Below are 14,924 nucleotides of genomic sequence, written 5' to 3'. Positions count from 1 at the left end.
TGCCACAACAGCCGACTTAAACGCGGTCCCAGTGTTTTAAATATTGTTTGCAGATTGCGGGGGAAAGTTAAAATTTTATCAAACAACTTTATCCCTTTCTACCGGTTCTTGCTTCCCAGCACACAATATAATAGCGCACTGTCTTTTATGTGTGCTACCGCCGCCGCCAAGGAGATTTACGATTGTTAAGTTTTTTACTTGTATTTTAATGTAAAATTCGCAACGCATCGGTGCCGTTGTAAAAAAATTACAAAAAAAATGGGAAATGAAACAAGATTTCCGGTTATGTAACGCTCAGAATCAACATATTATATAACATTTAAGTACTGCACAGAGAATTTCTCGAAATGGGTTTTGCACACATTATTATAATGGATACGAAAGCTTTTGAATTATATGCTCTCTTTTTTATTTTGGTTTTAAACCAACAGTAAAAATAAAATAAGATATATATTCTACGCAGCACATATATAATTTCAAATATGTTTTGCTGTATTTATTATTCGTATTAGATCTGTACACTTCTCGTTGACCATACGCAACAGCCTTAGGTATATATAATAATATACCTAACCAAACTTGTCTTTTATGGAAATTGTGATCTTGTAAAATATCAGTATTGGCTTAAGTACGATTTTTATAAGAACAGTTGAGGGTGTGAAAATTAATCCCATATATTTTAAATTGAAAAATATGTTGTTTTCAAAAGTATTTTTCAGACCGTTACTGTGTGCTGAATTCAAAATTTGTAAAATTGTTTTTGCGCTTGTGTGTTGATTTAGATTGCTGTTTTTGTGTGGGGTGTTTACTCATATTTTGTTATTCACTTCGATACGAAACCGAGAAAAATAAAACGGTAAAAACAATGACAAAAATATAGTTGTGTGTAATTTACACACAGTACTTCGAGGCCTTTTGTAAAGAGTATGAAAAATCTGAGTACATAGACCATGTTGTTAAGTATTTGTACTGCTCAAATTTATATTTTACATCGATACGAAGTTAAGGTGTAAATAGAACACAATAAAAAAAAATTTACCAACGAAAATCCAATGTATAAAATAAAAACCAGAAAAAACTTGAGCAACTTATGGTTATGAATTATAATAAAAAAATTGTTCTTTATTATAATAATAATAATATATTGGCCATCAGAGAATTACAATTTAAAAACATATCTACTATAAACCTAAATTAACAAAATGGCCCAATTCACCACTGAGGAAAACCTCTTTATCGGTAAAATTGGAGTACTATTTAAGACATATTATACGGATGAGAATAAAAAATAATAATAACAATAATAGTAAAAACGGATAATATTTACACAGGGATACAAATTAAAAAATTAAACGAGATTCACAAATACACCAAAAGAGATATACATGTTAATGTACATGCTACATGTTAATTACGTTATAATTCAACCACATTTTGATCAGATAGATCTAGCAAAAGATTCACAATAAATAATGTGTGTTGGTAGGTATTCTATTTAATAAATTGAGGCCAACTAGAGAAAAACACCGACTCAGTTTTGTTACAGTGTAACAATGTGGATAGTGGGAGTTTCGAAATTATTTTTTTGTCTCGTGTTGCAATGGACTGGTTTGAAATGAATTAATTAGTTAAGTTTGTATGTGAAATACAGGGCATTTCTATAAAATAGCTTTTGAATGGAATTTATTCGTAAATTATCTTTTAAAAACCAAGTATTTATCAAATACATATCCGTTTCAGCTTTATAATAAACTTCTTCTCGGCTATTTCCAGATTAAAGTATCGCCGTATCATCTGCGTACCTATATTAAATATAAAATGGGTGATAACACTGTCCCTTGAGGTACTCTACAGAAAATTATAGTTTATCGCTTAACGTGTTACCGATTCGGATTTGTTGTTTCCTGTTATTTAAATATGATTTTAGAAGGCTGCGTGGTTTATTAACTATACCGATATATTTTAAAGTTTTTATTAGTATTTTGTGAGAAATGCAGTCAAAAGCTTTACTAAGATCCAAGAATATTTCTGAATATTCCTAGTGTTTTGTTTTAATTTTTAATAAATGTCCATTGATAGTTATGCGAGGGTATCTTCAGTTCCAAGCCTTTCCCTAAATCCAAACTGAGATTTTGGATGAATTGTATTTTCTTCTAAATAAGATACCTAATAGTCTACTAGTTTTAATTGCTCTTTCAAAAATGTTCGAAAAATATATTTTAGTAAGCTAATAAATTGGTCTATAATTATTAATGGCTGATTTATCATCACTCTTATAGATTGGAGATACTATGGCACATTAAAAGAATTTGGTATATAACATTCCTGAATAATTGTATTGAAAATATGTTCTAAAATATCAGATATAATCTCTTTAATTTGTTAACCGACATTTATTGATATCCCATCTTTTCCAGGAGCTGAGTCCCTTTTAATGTTAGAAATGATACTTCTTACTTCGGACTCAGTTTTTTTTTCTTAAATAAAATGACTGATTAGAGTCATTTGTACATGTAGGAGAATTAATATTTAAATTTCGGTTTATATTATTGCTGTTATGGATACCCATCGCTTATTACATAAATTGGCTATTAATAGTGGTTTAGATGTAGATTGTAAAGTTGTATTATTTATACTTAAATTATAACTTGATTGTTGCAACTGAGTTTGCAATGTTATTTCTCTTACTGTCATTCCATATTTTTTTTTTTTTGGGGGGGGGGGGGGTTGTTGCAATACTTTTTAATTGTTTCACGGAAAAAGTTTTGTTTTTGTTTTGCTATAATGCCTGATAATTTGTTTCTGTAAGATTTATATTTTTTTTTATTAAAAGAGAGTTAAATGGTTGGCACCTAGTTAGCATATGTAATTTGTCTCTCTTTTTTTTTTTTTTATTGAGCTGATATAAAATAAAAACCTAACTCGTTATCGTTTTAGGTTTTTTTCCCGATATTTATTAGGTATATAATGAATATCCAGAAGGTACAAGGTTCGATTGAAGGACAAGCTTAACGGCTATCGTTAATTTTAGACACTTAAAATAATATAACTTGGTCGATGTTAAAGATGTTATTTTTGCTTTGGATATATATTTCTTGTTTTTGCACGCATTTGCGTATGACTAACAGGTTACTGTTTGAACAAGCTTTTTTCTGTGCTTGTTCAAACGTAGCAACATTTTTTTTTAAATGCAATAACAACGATAAAACCAAGAAAATATTTTTAAAAGGGATTACATGGTATAAAAAATTATACAGTAAAATTATTGATGACCGGATGACCGGTAACTGGTATGTGTCCAGAGACCAATAATTGCATGGAATACACTGCATGGCAAAAGAAAAGATAAAGGCAGGGTGTTTTGTAAAAATATGTTTATAAAATAAAGTTTATGTAACCTATTCATTTTTTTACATAATTTATCTACAGGGTTTATCCTATCTTGTATACAATTAGATCTTAATAACACTATTGAATTATAACGAATGCATTAAGAGATGTTAGTAAAAATTGAATACATTTTTTCCGATATAATTCTAAAGACAGAAAAATCAAATTTAATTTAGATGGTCATGACGGTTATTTTTATTACTATTATGATTTAAGAAAAGAAGAAACAATACTATCAAAACGTCAAATGGGTGGAGGTTGTGTTTTGGTATGGGGCGCTGTTGGGTATAAATATGGTGACCAGATATAAAATCCCAAAAAAGTACATTTGAAACTTAGCTCCTCTCTATCACAATATTGGTCAACGTGTATACTATTCTACCCATTTTGCCCATGCCATATTAGCCCATAGGTCATCTTCTTCTATACAAAATTGCTTTTATTTTATCTGATTACTCTGTTATTTTTGTTTCTATTATCAACTATAAAAACGAATTAATTGAAATTATAATTTTATTATAATTTCAACTTATTAGGTGTGCGTCTTTATGATGAAAATACTTTGAAACTTAATATATTTTACTTAATATAAGAAATATAATTATAATTATTAAAAAGTATAAATATTTAAATTAATTTTTAAATGTACTTCCATTCAAACCAAGTATAAAATTTAAGCTATAAATACAAAATTACATATTAATACATATTTAACTTTAATAACGTTTGAAATTTTATAATATAAAAACATATCATTTTAATGTTAAAAAAATAACACGTTTCCTAAATGTTTAAATTTATAAACATATATTATTTTTAGATGGCCGAATAAAATATTATGCTATCTAATACAAAAATCTCATAACTTCTTAAAAATCAATTTTTCAACACATATCTAAGTCAAATTTTATCTTTCAACAGAACAATGCCCTGATTCCCACTGCTCGAATGATTCAATCATGGTTTGAAACTAATGGTTCAACTAACTAAGTACTAATAGACTATACTAAAAACTGTTACTCAATTAGGTTAATTATTAGAATTATTATACATTATATTTGCCTTTAATTTTTTGTCACGAAAAAAATAATATTTTTTTTATATAAAATACAATACATAATTTAGTGAAATCATTAGCGCTGAGCTGAGTGTAGAAAGAAAGCGCTATGCTAATATTGAAAAATAAATTGCCAACACTACAACCAAGAAAGAACAAATACCAAAGCTTTGGACTTTGATAATAATTATCATAAGATATATTTTTCAATTTTATTTAAGAAAACATTGTGTTTGTGATTAAGGGGATTGCATGTGGTCTGTTGTAAAATGATTGAATAAGTAATGATTTTTTGTATTGTCAGTGAAAAATCATAATTAGATATGGTGTTATTTTTAGTTTGTACTATATTTGTAATATGGATAAAAAAAATAAATAAATTATTATAAAAACAATAGTTTTCTTTTTCATAATAATCATTATTTAATTAGTTTACAAACTTTTTGCATAAAAATAAGTATCGACTAGCATTTTTAAAAAATATATTTTTGGTATACGCTATATTTAGTAGCTATCGACTAGTATAATTTATTAATTATACAACAATAAATGCCGGTTAAGCTAAGTTAAACTAGTGTGGAAACTACAATTCAGCAAGATTGGAAACGAACAAGTTTAATGATTTTAGATAATAATATTATAAATAATAGGTATAACATTTTAGGGTCTGAAATTAATTTAGGGAAAAGTGTTTTTGTGTGGGCTATTACTCATATTTTGTTGTTCATGGCGATAGAAAAAAATTGTGTTTTTCTGCATGTAAAACTTCAACGTCTTTTCTATACTAACACATTTCATAGTACAAAAAATCTGAGTCATAGACCATTATTAAGAATGTGTACCGTGTATTGCTGTTACTCATATTTTGTTATTCACTTCGATGCGAAGCCGAGAAAAATAAAACGGTAAAAACAATGCTAAAATAGTTGTGTGTGTGTGTATTTTACACACAGTACTTCAAGGTATTTTATATACATACTAACGCTTTTCTAGTATGAGAAACCTGGGCAAATAAGACGCAAAAAAAAAAAAAAAGAAGTATTCCCTGCCGTTTGTTGCTTACACACTTTGTCGTTTGTTATAATATATACTAGCAAATTTCGTACAAAGAATATACAAAGTATAAAATAATACTTAATACACAATCGACAGTAAACCCAAATTAAGGCCTCCGATTGAGGAGTCCAAAAAATCAAAAAAAATCCAGTACATTAGGGCTGGGGTATAGTGGGCACAGGGAGGTCATAGGTCTACAGGAATAGTATTGATACAACCGAATGTGATAAAATCATTTTTAAATAAACCCTTCGATGCGAATCTGTGGGTAGTACAGGTTTAAAACGATTCAGTCCTAACCAAGCACAATAAGAAAGTGTTATACGTAAGTGGGTAGGGGTAGTAGTAAGTAATAGTAGAAGTGAGTAAGTAAGGGAGATCCAATGTTCACAGATAAAAAAAAATACAAATATCGATAACAGCGTTGCACCTAGTGACAACTATGGGCTCAAAAATTAATTTCTAGTACTAGGGTGGATACAATTATAAGATTGATCTAGTATGTCTATAAAAATGTATTGCCATAGTTATCCATATAATGTAATTACAAAACATAATGAAAATATTTTCATTACCAGCTGTTGACTGTTGACTCATTCATACATAGCAACGTGGAAACTGTCTACGGTCAAAGTGTAATTTTTCCTTATTTTTGGGGGGCTGAACTTTGACTTCAGATTTGTTTGATATAATTGAATACTATGTTATACCTAGCCCCATTCTAGATCTACCTTTGGTCAGGTTTTAGACTCGGCGCTTTAAAACTTTACCAAAAAAAACGAATTAACGTTTCTTTTTATTATTTTTTTTATATTTTCTGGACACGCGTGTTAAACTAAATTTGATAGGTATTGCTAATAAATAAATAAATTAATTCATTAATACAAAAATTAACAAACGATAAAAACATAAAACATTTTTTTTGTATTTCTGCTGATAAAAACAGTTATTGTCCTGAAGCAAAATTGTATTAATTTTAAAAATATATACAGGGCGATTCTTTAATTATGAACCACTCAATACCTCATAGGGTTTAATAAGAAATACAATTTTTTTTTCATATTAATGTCATACAATGTGATCTCAATTTTTTACATTTTTTTTTTTACCTCTCTCCCCCCAACATAGTTTTTTTGATCGCAACTTTTGAAACTTAAATGGTAACGTATTGATTTTATTACCTTTTTAAATAGAGAATAATGTATTACAAATTTAGACTGGTCGATAACCAGTTTCAGATAACTATTTTTGAAGTAATAAGAGTTTAAAATTTTAAAAGTTATGATGGGAGGGGAGTGCGGTTGGGAAATGGGCACAGATAAAAATAATACTACACACCACTTCCCGTCCCATCCTAACTTTTAAACTCTTATAACTTCTTATGTTTGCCATAATGGAACAATTTTAACGAGGCCAGTGTGTATAGAAGTGACTGTTAAGTGTTAGGTATGGTAAAAGATGGATGAGAGTAGATAACGAAACCCTAAGACGAGAGGGAGAGCGAGTGAGAATAGGATTATTATTTAATAATTAAATATGCAGTCCACCATTTACCAAAAAAACCTACGCCTAAGAATAAATTACTTGACTTCTGGCGTATTTCGATATTTCTATACATAAAAGCATTACACTCGACCAAGCTTTGAGTGACATGTTTTTTAGTCAAAAAATCAAAAGCAGTGTTTAGAAAAACGGAATTTTGAAAACAACACATGTGTCCAAGACGAAAACAAACCATCTTTCATCGCTTCAAGTAGGGTTAAACCAACAAAATATGCACAGTATACGATTTAGCGTTAAATTCGCAAATAAAAATTTGCTTGCTTTTTAAAAAAACATAATTTGTAATATATATTTACTGAGAACATTTGTTTGTTTTTATTCTAATAAAACTGGAAATTGCAGAGAGAGATTTTCATTCAATTCATTTTGTGCCTGTGTTAAACAATAATAAAAATGTATAAGTTCGCTATTTTGTTAATACCGTGTTTCTTGGCTGCCAATAACCCTGTACGGGCTTCTCCTGTCAAAGATGAAGCTTCTAGCTTTTCACAAAGTTACTGGGGAGACAATGTTACTCTAACAAAAGAAGAAGCTGTAATCGCTAATACTCCAGTTGACGTAATTCAATAATAATTTTATAAAAACAAAATACTAAAACGTACCTTAATTTTTTTTTAAACAAAAAAAAAACATTGCATATTCGTCGTTCAATTGTAAACCACTAAAATAGTAACTATATAATAAATTCATTTTTTTATGACCCAAAATATTAAACGAAACTTTCATAAGGTATCTAATAAAAAGTTTTGGGTAGATTTTTTTCACTAGAAATATATTTAAATTATACTGAATGGACAATTTTTTTTGTTTTCAAAAAAATAAATAACAATAATATTGTTATTTTAATTACAAAAATCCTAAAAATATACTAAAATTAAATTTGATTTACATTTTGTAGCTTCAGTATAATTTGAATATCTTTATGTAAAAAAATTAAACGTTTAATGCCCAGATTTCATTTAGATTACTTGCATTTTTTGTTATTTTTTTTTTCGTCTATCGATCAAATGCTATCATGTTACTATATCAATTTTGTTCGTAGTTGAACGGAGAATGATGATTTTTATATTAGAACAACATTTTATTGAAAGTTTTACCTAGAGCTTTTAATAAAAAAATAATTATGAATAAAAAAAAATTAAGAATTTTCGTACAAGTATATTTAAGTCCATAGCTTCGTTAAATGTTTTTATTTTTTATACTAAGAATTTATAAATAATATCATTTTTTAAAAAAGCTAAAAAAAAAATGACACTGACGACCTAAATGGTTAAAAAAGTCTTGATCAACACTTAAAATCATAGGTAAAAAGTTAATTTAAACTTGATTAAATTTAAATAAATGAATAATTGAATAAAAGTTTGTTTCTTATTCGTGATATATTCAAATAAATATGTAATCGAAAAATGCCTATATCTTGATTCGTTGAATGATATAATTAAAACAAATTACAGAAGGAACTAAAAATAATTTTTGATGCCTATCTAAAACATATGGAATCAAGCAAAACATATCTAGATGAGAGTGATGTTCTCTATTTTGTGGGTAATAATGAACCAAATACTATTGCTATAAGCAAATACAAAGAAGAAAAAAAATTAAGACCGGAATTTACACGTAAGCATATATTATTATACTTCATTTATCATTCAACATATTTTTTTAGCTTCGATGCGAAGCTATGAAGTAGTTGTTTTTAGGGCATTGAGAAAAAAAATCTCATTTAAAACCCTAGTATAAAATGTTCAGCTTGGCATAAAAACCAAAAAACCATACACAAATAAATTGTCTGTTTTCAAACGGTATATTGGTGTTAATTGCAATGTTCAAAATAATTATTTTAGCTAAAAATTTATTATTATATTTATTTATTAATATATTGTTAATAATAAATGTTTATTTTCAAATTAACAAAAAAATGGTCAAAGTTCGATTAAAAAGATAATAAAATCCTAATAAAATTAAACCCTATTTGTGTATCGTAAGTACTTTGATTAAAAAATATCTATTTATTTTCAAAAAAGTTTAAAATGTTTTCTAGTTCTACCTGCAGTAAAGCTTTTTAAACATTTTCAGTTAATTCAAATTATAATCAAAGCTATAATGTGGACATGTGTACTGTGTAGGATCATTTTCTTTTGAACTAGAACAATATTAATTAAACATCAAAAAATTATTTATTTTCGTGATGGGCTTAGAGAAAAAATACTTATTATAAAAACCACAAAAATTATTTTATTGCTGAATATATTTTCATAAATCTTAGGAAAAAAATTAATATTTCAACAATACTCTTTAAGTCAGATACTGAATGTAATGTTAAATATTAGATTTTACATTTCCTCTATGTTAATATAATATAAGATGTATATACCTTTATAGATAATGCTATCTGTGATAGTCTAATACAGTCACCGGCGTTGTACTCATATTAGATAGTTAGAAATATTAATAATTTTTTTTAGAAATTTATAGAGCAATTTTTCTAAACAGGTTGAACCAATCCAAGTAAAAAAAGATTTATATTTAACCTATAAAATGGTTAATAAATTCTGAGAAAACACGTGTCTTTTGTGTTAAATCGATCAACCTGTATTATACCGGATCGGTCAAAAATCACATAGCAACACTTAAAGATATTCGACTTTTCACTTTTTACTTTTGGCTCACCCTGTAAAACGAACCCTCAGTCATAGCGCGACACTGTTCACGTCACGCGGCAGAAGGTGCAAATTTATAGTTTTTTTTTTTTATTATAAAATTTGGACACTTTTTGGATATTCCTGGGCTACTGGGGCGCGTGCAACTGCTGTTGATATTTGACAATACGTTAAGAAATGTTTTTTTTTCTTTTGTTTTAGAAAATGTATGTCCAGCTCTATTTGTGGAGTATCTGAAAATAGCAAAAGCTAAACAATTTTGGGCGGTAAACATGGATTTAGTGACCTTCGCTAAAGAATGTCTTAAATGTTTCGTAGAAGAGTTGTTAAAATAACAGAGGGACGACGCATATTAAAACTTACATTCCGTGAATCATAAATATCTTGTCAAGTCATATGCAAAAATATCACATTTGCACAATCATATACATTGTATTTTTACGGTTATATTAAATAAATAAATTTCCTACACACTGGGCTAAGGATAAAATAAATTAAATTATAATCCAAAATAATCCTTACCCTCTCCCCCCCTCTTTAAAATAAAGCAATTGTCTAAGCGTCAAAAAGTATACAGAATCCGTACGTGACCACATTTCCTATTTCTTTTATTCTTATCTCAGTGTGCATTTAGTGTTTTAACTCAAATTAAAAGTTGTTGATTATTTATTTTTTCTTATAAAGAGCTTTTCTTTATGCATACCTATAATTGTGTAATATCAGTCTGGTAATCGCATTTAATCAAGTGTACCATGTGAAAGGCTAAGAAACCTTTATAAGCCATTAAAAGGCTACTAGCAACAAGCTAGTAGATCAAAGACTGTGCTGTGTGACCAGAAAGTTCTACAAGCTATATGGATTTGTTCAGAAGTTTCAAATGTAGCGAACGAACTCGTTATAGTGGAAATAAATTAAAATATACTGTCTTTATACCTTTTTGTATTTATACATAATTTATTCAGTCTAAATTTTTATTTTAATATTTTTCTATAATTGATATTTTACCATGTAATCGTCGTATCGAATAGCTTAATTATACTAAATAAATTGAATAACAATTGGAAGTTAACGTTTTATTAAATGAACGGTGTAATAACAATCGTTTGAAAATGCAACCATTAAACGTTTTAACCCTTAGGTTAAATGGAAATTACTATTTCTTGTCGCTTCAAATCTGGTTAAACCAACAAAATATGCACAGTATACGATTTAGCGTTAAATTCGCAAAAAAAAAAAGCAAGCAATTTTTAAACAAACACAATTTGTAAAATATATTTACTCGGAACATGTGTTTGTTTTTATTCAAATAAAACTCGAAATCGCAAAGAGAGATTCTCATGAAATCCAATTTGTTCCTGCGTTAAACACTAATAAAAATGTATAAGTTCGCTATTTTGTTAATATCGTGTTTCTTGGCTGCCAATAACCCAGTACGGGCTCCTCCTGTCAAAGATGAAGCTTCTAGCTCTTCACAAAGTTACTGGGGAGACAATGTTACTCTAACAAAAGAAGAAGCTGTAATCGCTAATACCCCAGTTGACGTAATAGAACATTAAAACTTACCTTATTTTTTTTAAATACAAAAAAAAACATAAGCATATTCTTCGTTCAATTACAAATGACAACTAAAGTAACTACAAAATCAATAAAACATTTTATGGTTCAAAATATAAAAAAAAAGTTCATACGAAATTTAAAATAAAGTTTGGTACATTTTTTTCACTCGGAACTATATTCAAATTATTCTGAAGCCACAATTTATTTTATTTTCCAATACCACTATTTCTTACTATTTCTACTATTGTTCTTTTTATTCCATAACGATAATAATTCAACACAAAATAACAGAATACTAGAAATAAATGTTAATTTAAATTGTTTTAGATTTATGTTTTGCAACTTCAGTATAATTTGAATATATTTATTTAAACAAATAAAAAGTTAAACGCCCTGATTTTTTTTTATATTTCTTATTATTGTTTTTTGTAATTGAACGGAGAAAGATAGGATTTATTTTCTTTATATTTTTAACAAAATTGTATAGGCAGTTATAGAGTTTTATTAAAAAAATAATTGTTGTTATGTGCAGCCCGCTCCTATCAAAGATGAAGCTTCTAGCTTTTCTCAGAGTTACTGGGAAGACGATTTTATTCTAACAAAAGAAGAAGCTGTAATCGCTAATACTCCAGTTGACGTAATTCAATAATAATCATTTTATAAAAACAAAATACTAAAACGTAACTTAAAGTTTAGAAAAGTTAAAAGTTAGGTTAGGATCAAATATGTAAAGATAAACTGAATAGCAGACATTTGAGTGAGAGTGAGTGCAATATTATGCATTATATAGTTGTTGCTAGAAATGCAGAGTGTACAGCTGTGACGAATGGTGTTGGAAATAAAAAAATAACCATGTTATTTAGATTTTTGGGTTTATTAAAAATAAAGTTTCTGGCTACACCAAAAATGCATTAGTTCAGAAGATTCGACAATCGGTTTTGTTTTTCCATTTCTGGGGATGGGGTATAGTGGAGACTGGGAGGTCATAGGTCTACAGAAATGAAAGTGATAAAAATCATTTTTAAATAAACGCTTCGATGTGAATCTGTGGATAGTGAAGGTTTAATTCAGTACAGTCCAGACCAAGCACAATAAGAAAGTGTTATACGTAGATGGGTAGAGGTAGTAAGTAATAGTAGTAAGTGAGTAAGTAAGGAAGGTTTATTGGCTGTTGATTCATTCACACATAGCAACCTGGAAACTGACTACGGTCATAGTGTAATTTTCCCCTATATTTGGGGGGGGGGGGGTATTTCTAAATAAAATATTTTTCAGCTGAGTCTGCAACCACGAAATAGCATTTTCACGTAGCGTTCAAGTACTGAATAAATTTAGAGTAGTGGTGGAATTATAGATAATGAAATAGTATATTAACAAGCTAGTATCTAAGGTGGCTAGTAATCATATCAAGTTTCTGGCTAATATTTTAGTGTTTTCATACTATCTGGCCTATAACAATTCATAGGAATATGACCTCTTAAATTATTGAATTTATTTTTAGTTATAGTTGGACCGTTGTGATTACAACATATACGCCATCAACCTCATCCCTATTTCCACCCCCATTCGAAATGTTAAAAATGAATTTCAAAAACAACATTTTAGTAGCCTAATAGAAGTGTATGCAAATTATAAGATAAATAAGAGCAGCTAACGGAAGCATAAGGCGGGAGAAAGAGAAAATAGCATTATTATTTATTAATTAGGTATGCAATCCGCCATTTCCCTGAAAAACCTATGCCTGGGGAAAAAGTGTACTTGAATTTTGGCGTATGTCAATATTTCAAAAATATATATTGTCTATACGTATAAGAATTATCCTCGACCAACTTTGAGTGACATGTTTTATAGTCAAAAACCGTGTGCAGAAAAAAGGTCGCTTCAAATCGTGTTAAACCAACAAAGTACTCATAGTTTACAATTCACCGTCAAATTCGCAAAAAAAAAAAAAAAATACGCTTGCTTTTTAAACAAATATTTTTTGTAAAAATATATTTATTCAAACGTTTGTTCGTTTTAGTTCTAATAAAACTGGAAATCGTAGGGAGAGATTTTCATTCAATTCATTTTATTCTCGAGTTAGACACTAGTAAAAATGTATAAGTGTGCTATTTTGTTAATATCGTGTTTCTTGGCCGCCAATATATCTGTACGGGCTGGCAAAAGATTTGAAACTTCTAGGTCTTTCAATAGTTTTGATGGAGACTATGGAACTCTGTCAAAAATAGAAAATGAAATCTTTCATAAATCAGTTGCGGTAATTAAATAAAATTATAATTTTATAAATACAAAACAATAAAACTCATCTTATTTATTTACATATTATTTATTTATTATTTTGTTTATTTTTTATTCAAATAAATATTGAATCGAAAATCGCCTATATCTTGATTCGTTGAATAATATAATTAAAACAAATTTCAGCCGGAACTACAATCAATTTTCGAGGCCTATGTGAAATTTATTGAACCTCACCAAACTGACAAGTCTTATCTAAATGATAAATGGGTTCGCTTGTTTTTGGGTGACAACAAGTTAACTAATGAAGTTATAAAGGTATACCAAGATGAACGCAAATTGTCACGGGAATTTAAAGGTAAGCATATATTATTATACTTAATTTATAAATTAGTAATATTTTTTAGCTTCGATTCAAAGGCATTAAGAAAAAATAATTTCATTTCAAAACCTCGTTTACAATTTTCAGCTTGGCATAGAAACTAAAAAAACATACAAATAAATTGTTTTTTTCAATGTGGACATGTGTAGCATCATTTTCTTTTTAACTAGCACAATAAAAAAAAATAAAAAAAATGAATTTTTTTGTGAAGCATTTAGAGAAAAAAATACCTATTTTAAAAACCACAAAAATAATTGTATTATAAAATATTCCATAAATCTTAAAAAAAAAGTATAACTGAACAATACCCATTAGCCAGTTACTAAATGTCATGTTAAATATTAGAAGTTACGTTCCCTCTATATTAATATAATTTGTGATATGACCATTATTATGCTATATTTAAATTACTTGATTGTTTTTTAACGTTGTTGTTTTTTTTACATTCGAATTTTCACTTTTGGTCCACCCTGTATAACGAGCCCTCAGTCATAGCGCGATAAAGTGCACGTCACGCGCCTGGAGGTGTGAATTTATAGTTTTTTTTATATAATTTGGTCGCTTTTTGGATAATCTTGGGCTACTGGGGCTTGTGTTACTACTGTGGATACTTCACAATTTGTTTAAAAATGTTTTTCTTTTTGTTTTAGATTATGTATGTGCACCTCTATTTGTAGAATATCTGATAATAGCAAATTTTATAGAAAACGAAAAAAAAGCAGACAATAATGTTCCAGACAAGGATGTATTTATCTTCGCTAAAGAATGTTTTGAAAGAGTAAAAGCAGATGCAAAAAAAAATGAAGAAGAATTGTTGGCTTTGGAGTTGGAATAATTGTAGTATTCATCATGAATTCCGGTTTTCATAAATATCTTGTAAAGTCATATGCACAATTATATAGATTGTATTTTCACGGTTATATTAAATAAATAAATCTCCTGCACACAGGGCTAGGGTTAAAAGAAATTAACGTATAATCTTGCGCCGTGTCATTCCAAAACAATCCACATACATCCCCCC

At 28.1% G+C, this 14,924-nt stretch overlaps 1 protein-coding gene across 1 annotated transcript in view; it reads right to left on the bottom strand.

Annotated features, from left to right (window-relative positions):
- LOC126847480 (tetraspanin-2A) overlaps window positions 1–14,924 on the bottom strand; it is a 112,215-nt gene that overhangs the window by 21,745 nt on the left and 75,546 nt on the right. The gene's annotated exons all lie outside the window — the stretch shown is intronic.

This window comes from Adelges cooleyi, unplaced genomic scaffold, assembly GCF_023614345.1.
Source record: "Adelges cooleyi isolate 19-005CV unplaced genomic scaffold, UGA_ACOO_1.1 ACOO_flye_CR_arks_rails_tigmint_CR_PRNA_108, whole genome shotgun sequence".
NCBI lineage: Eukaryota > Metazoa > Arthropoda > Insecta > Hemiptera > Adelgidae > Adelges > Adelges cooleyi.
The sequence above is the reverse complement of the archived record's forward strand: the minus strand, read 5'-3'. Positions and strand labels throughout refer to the sequence as shown.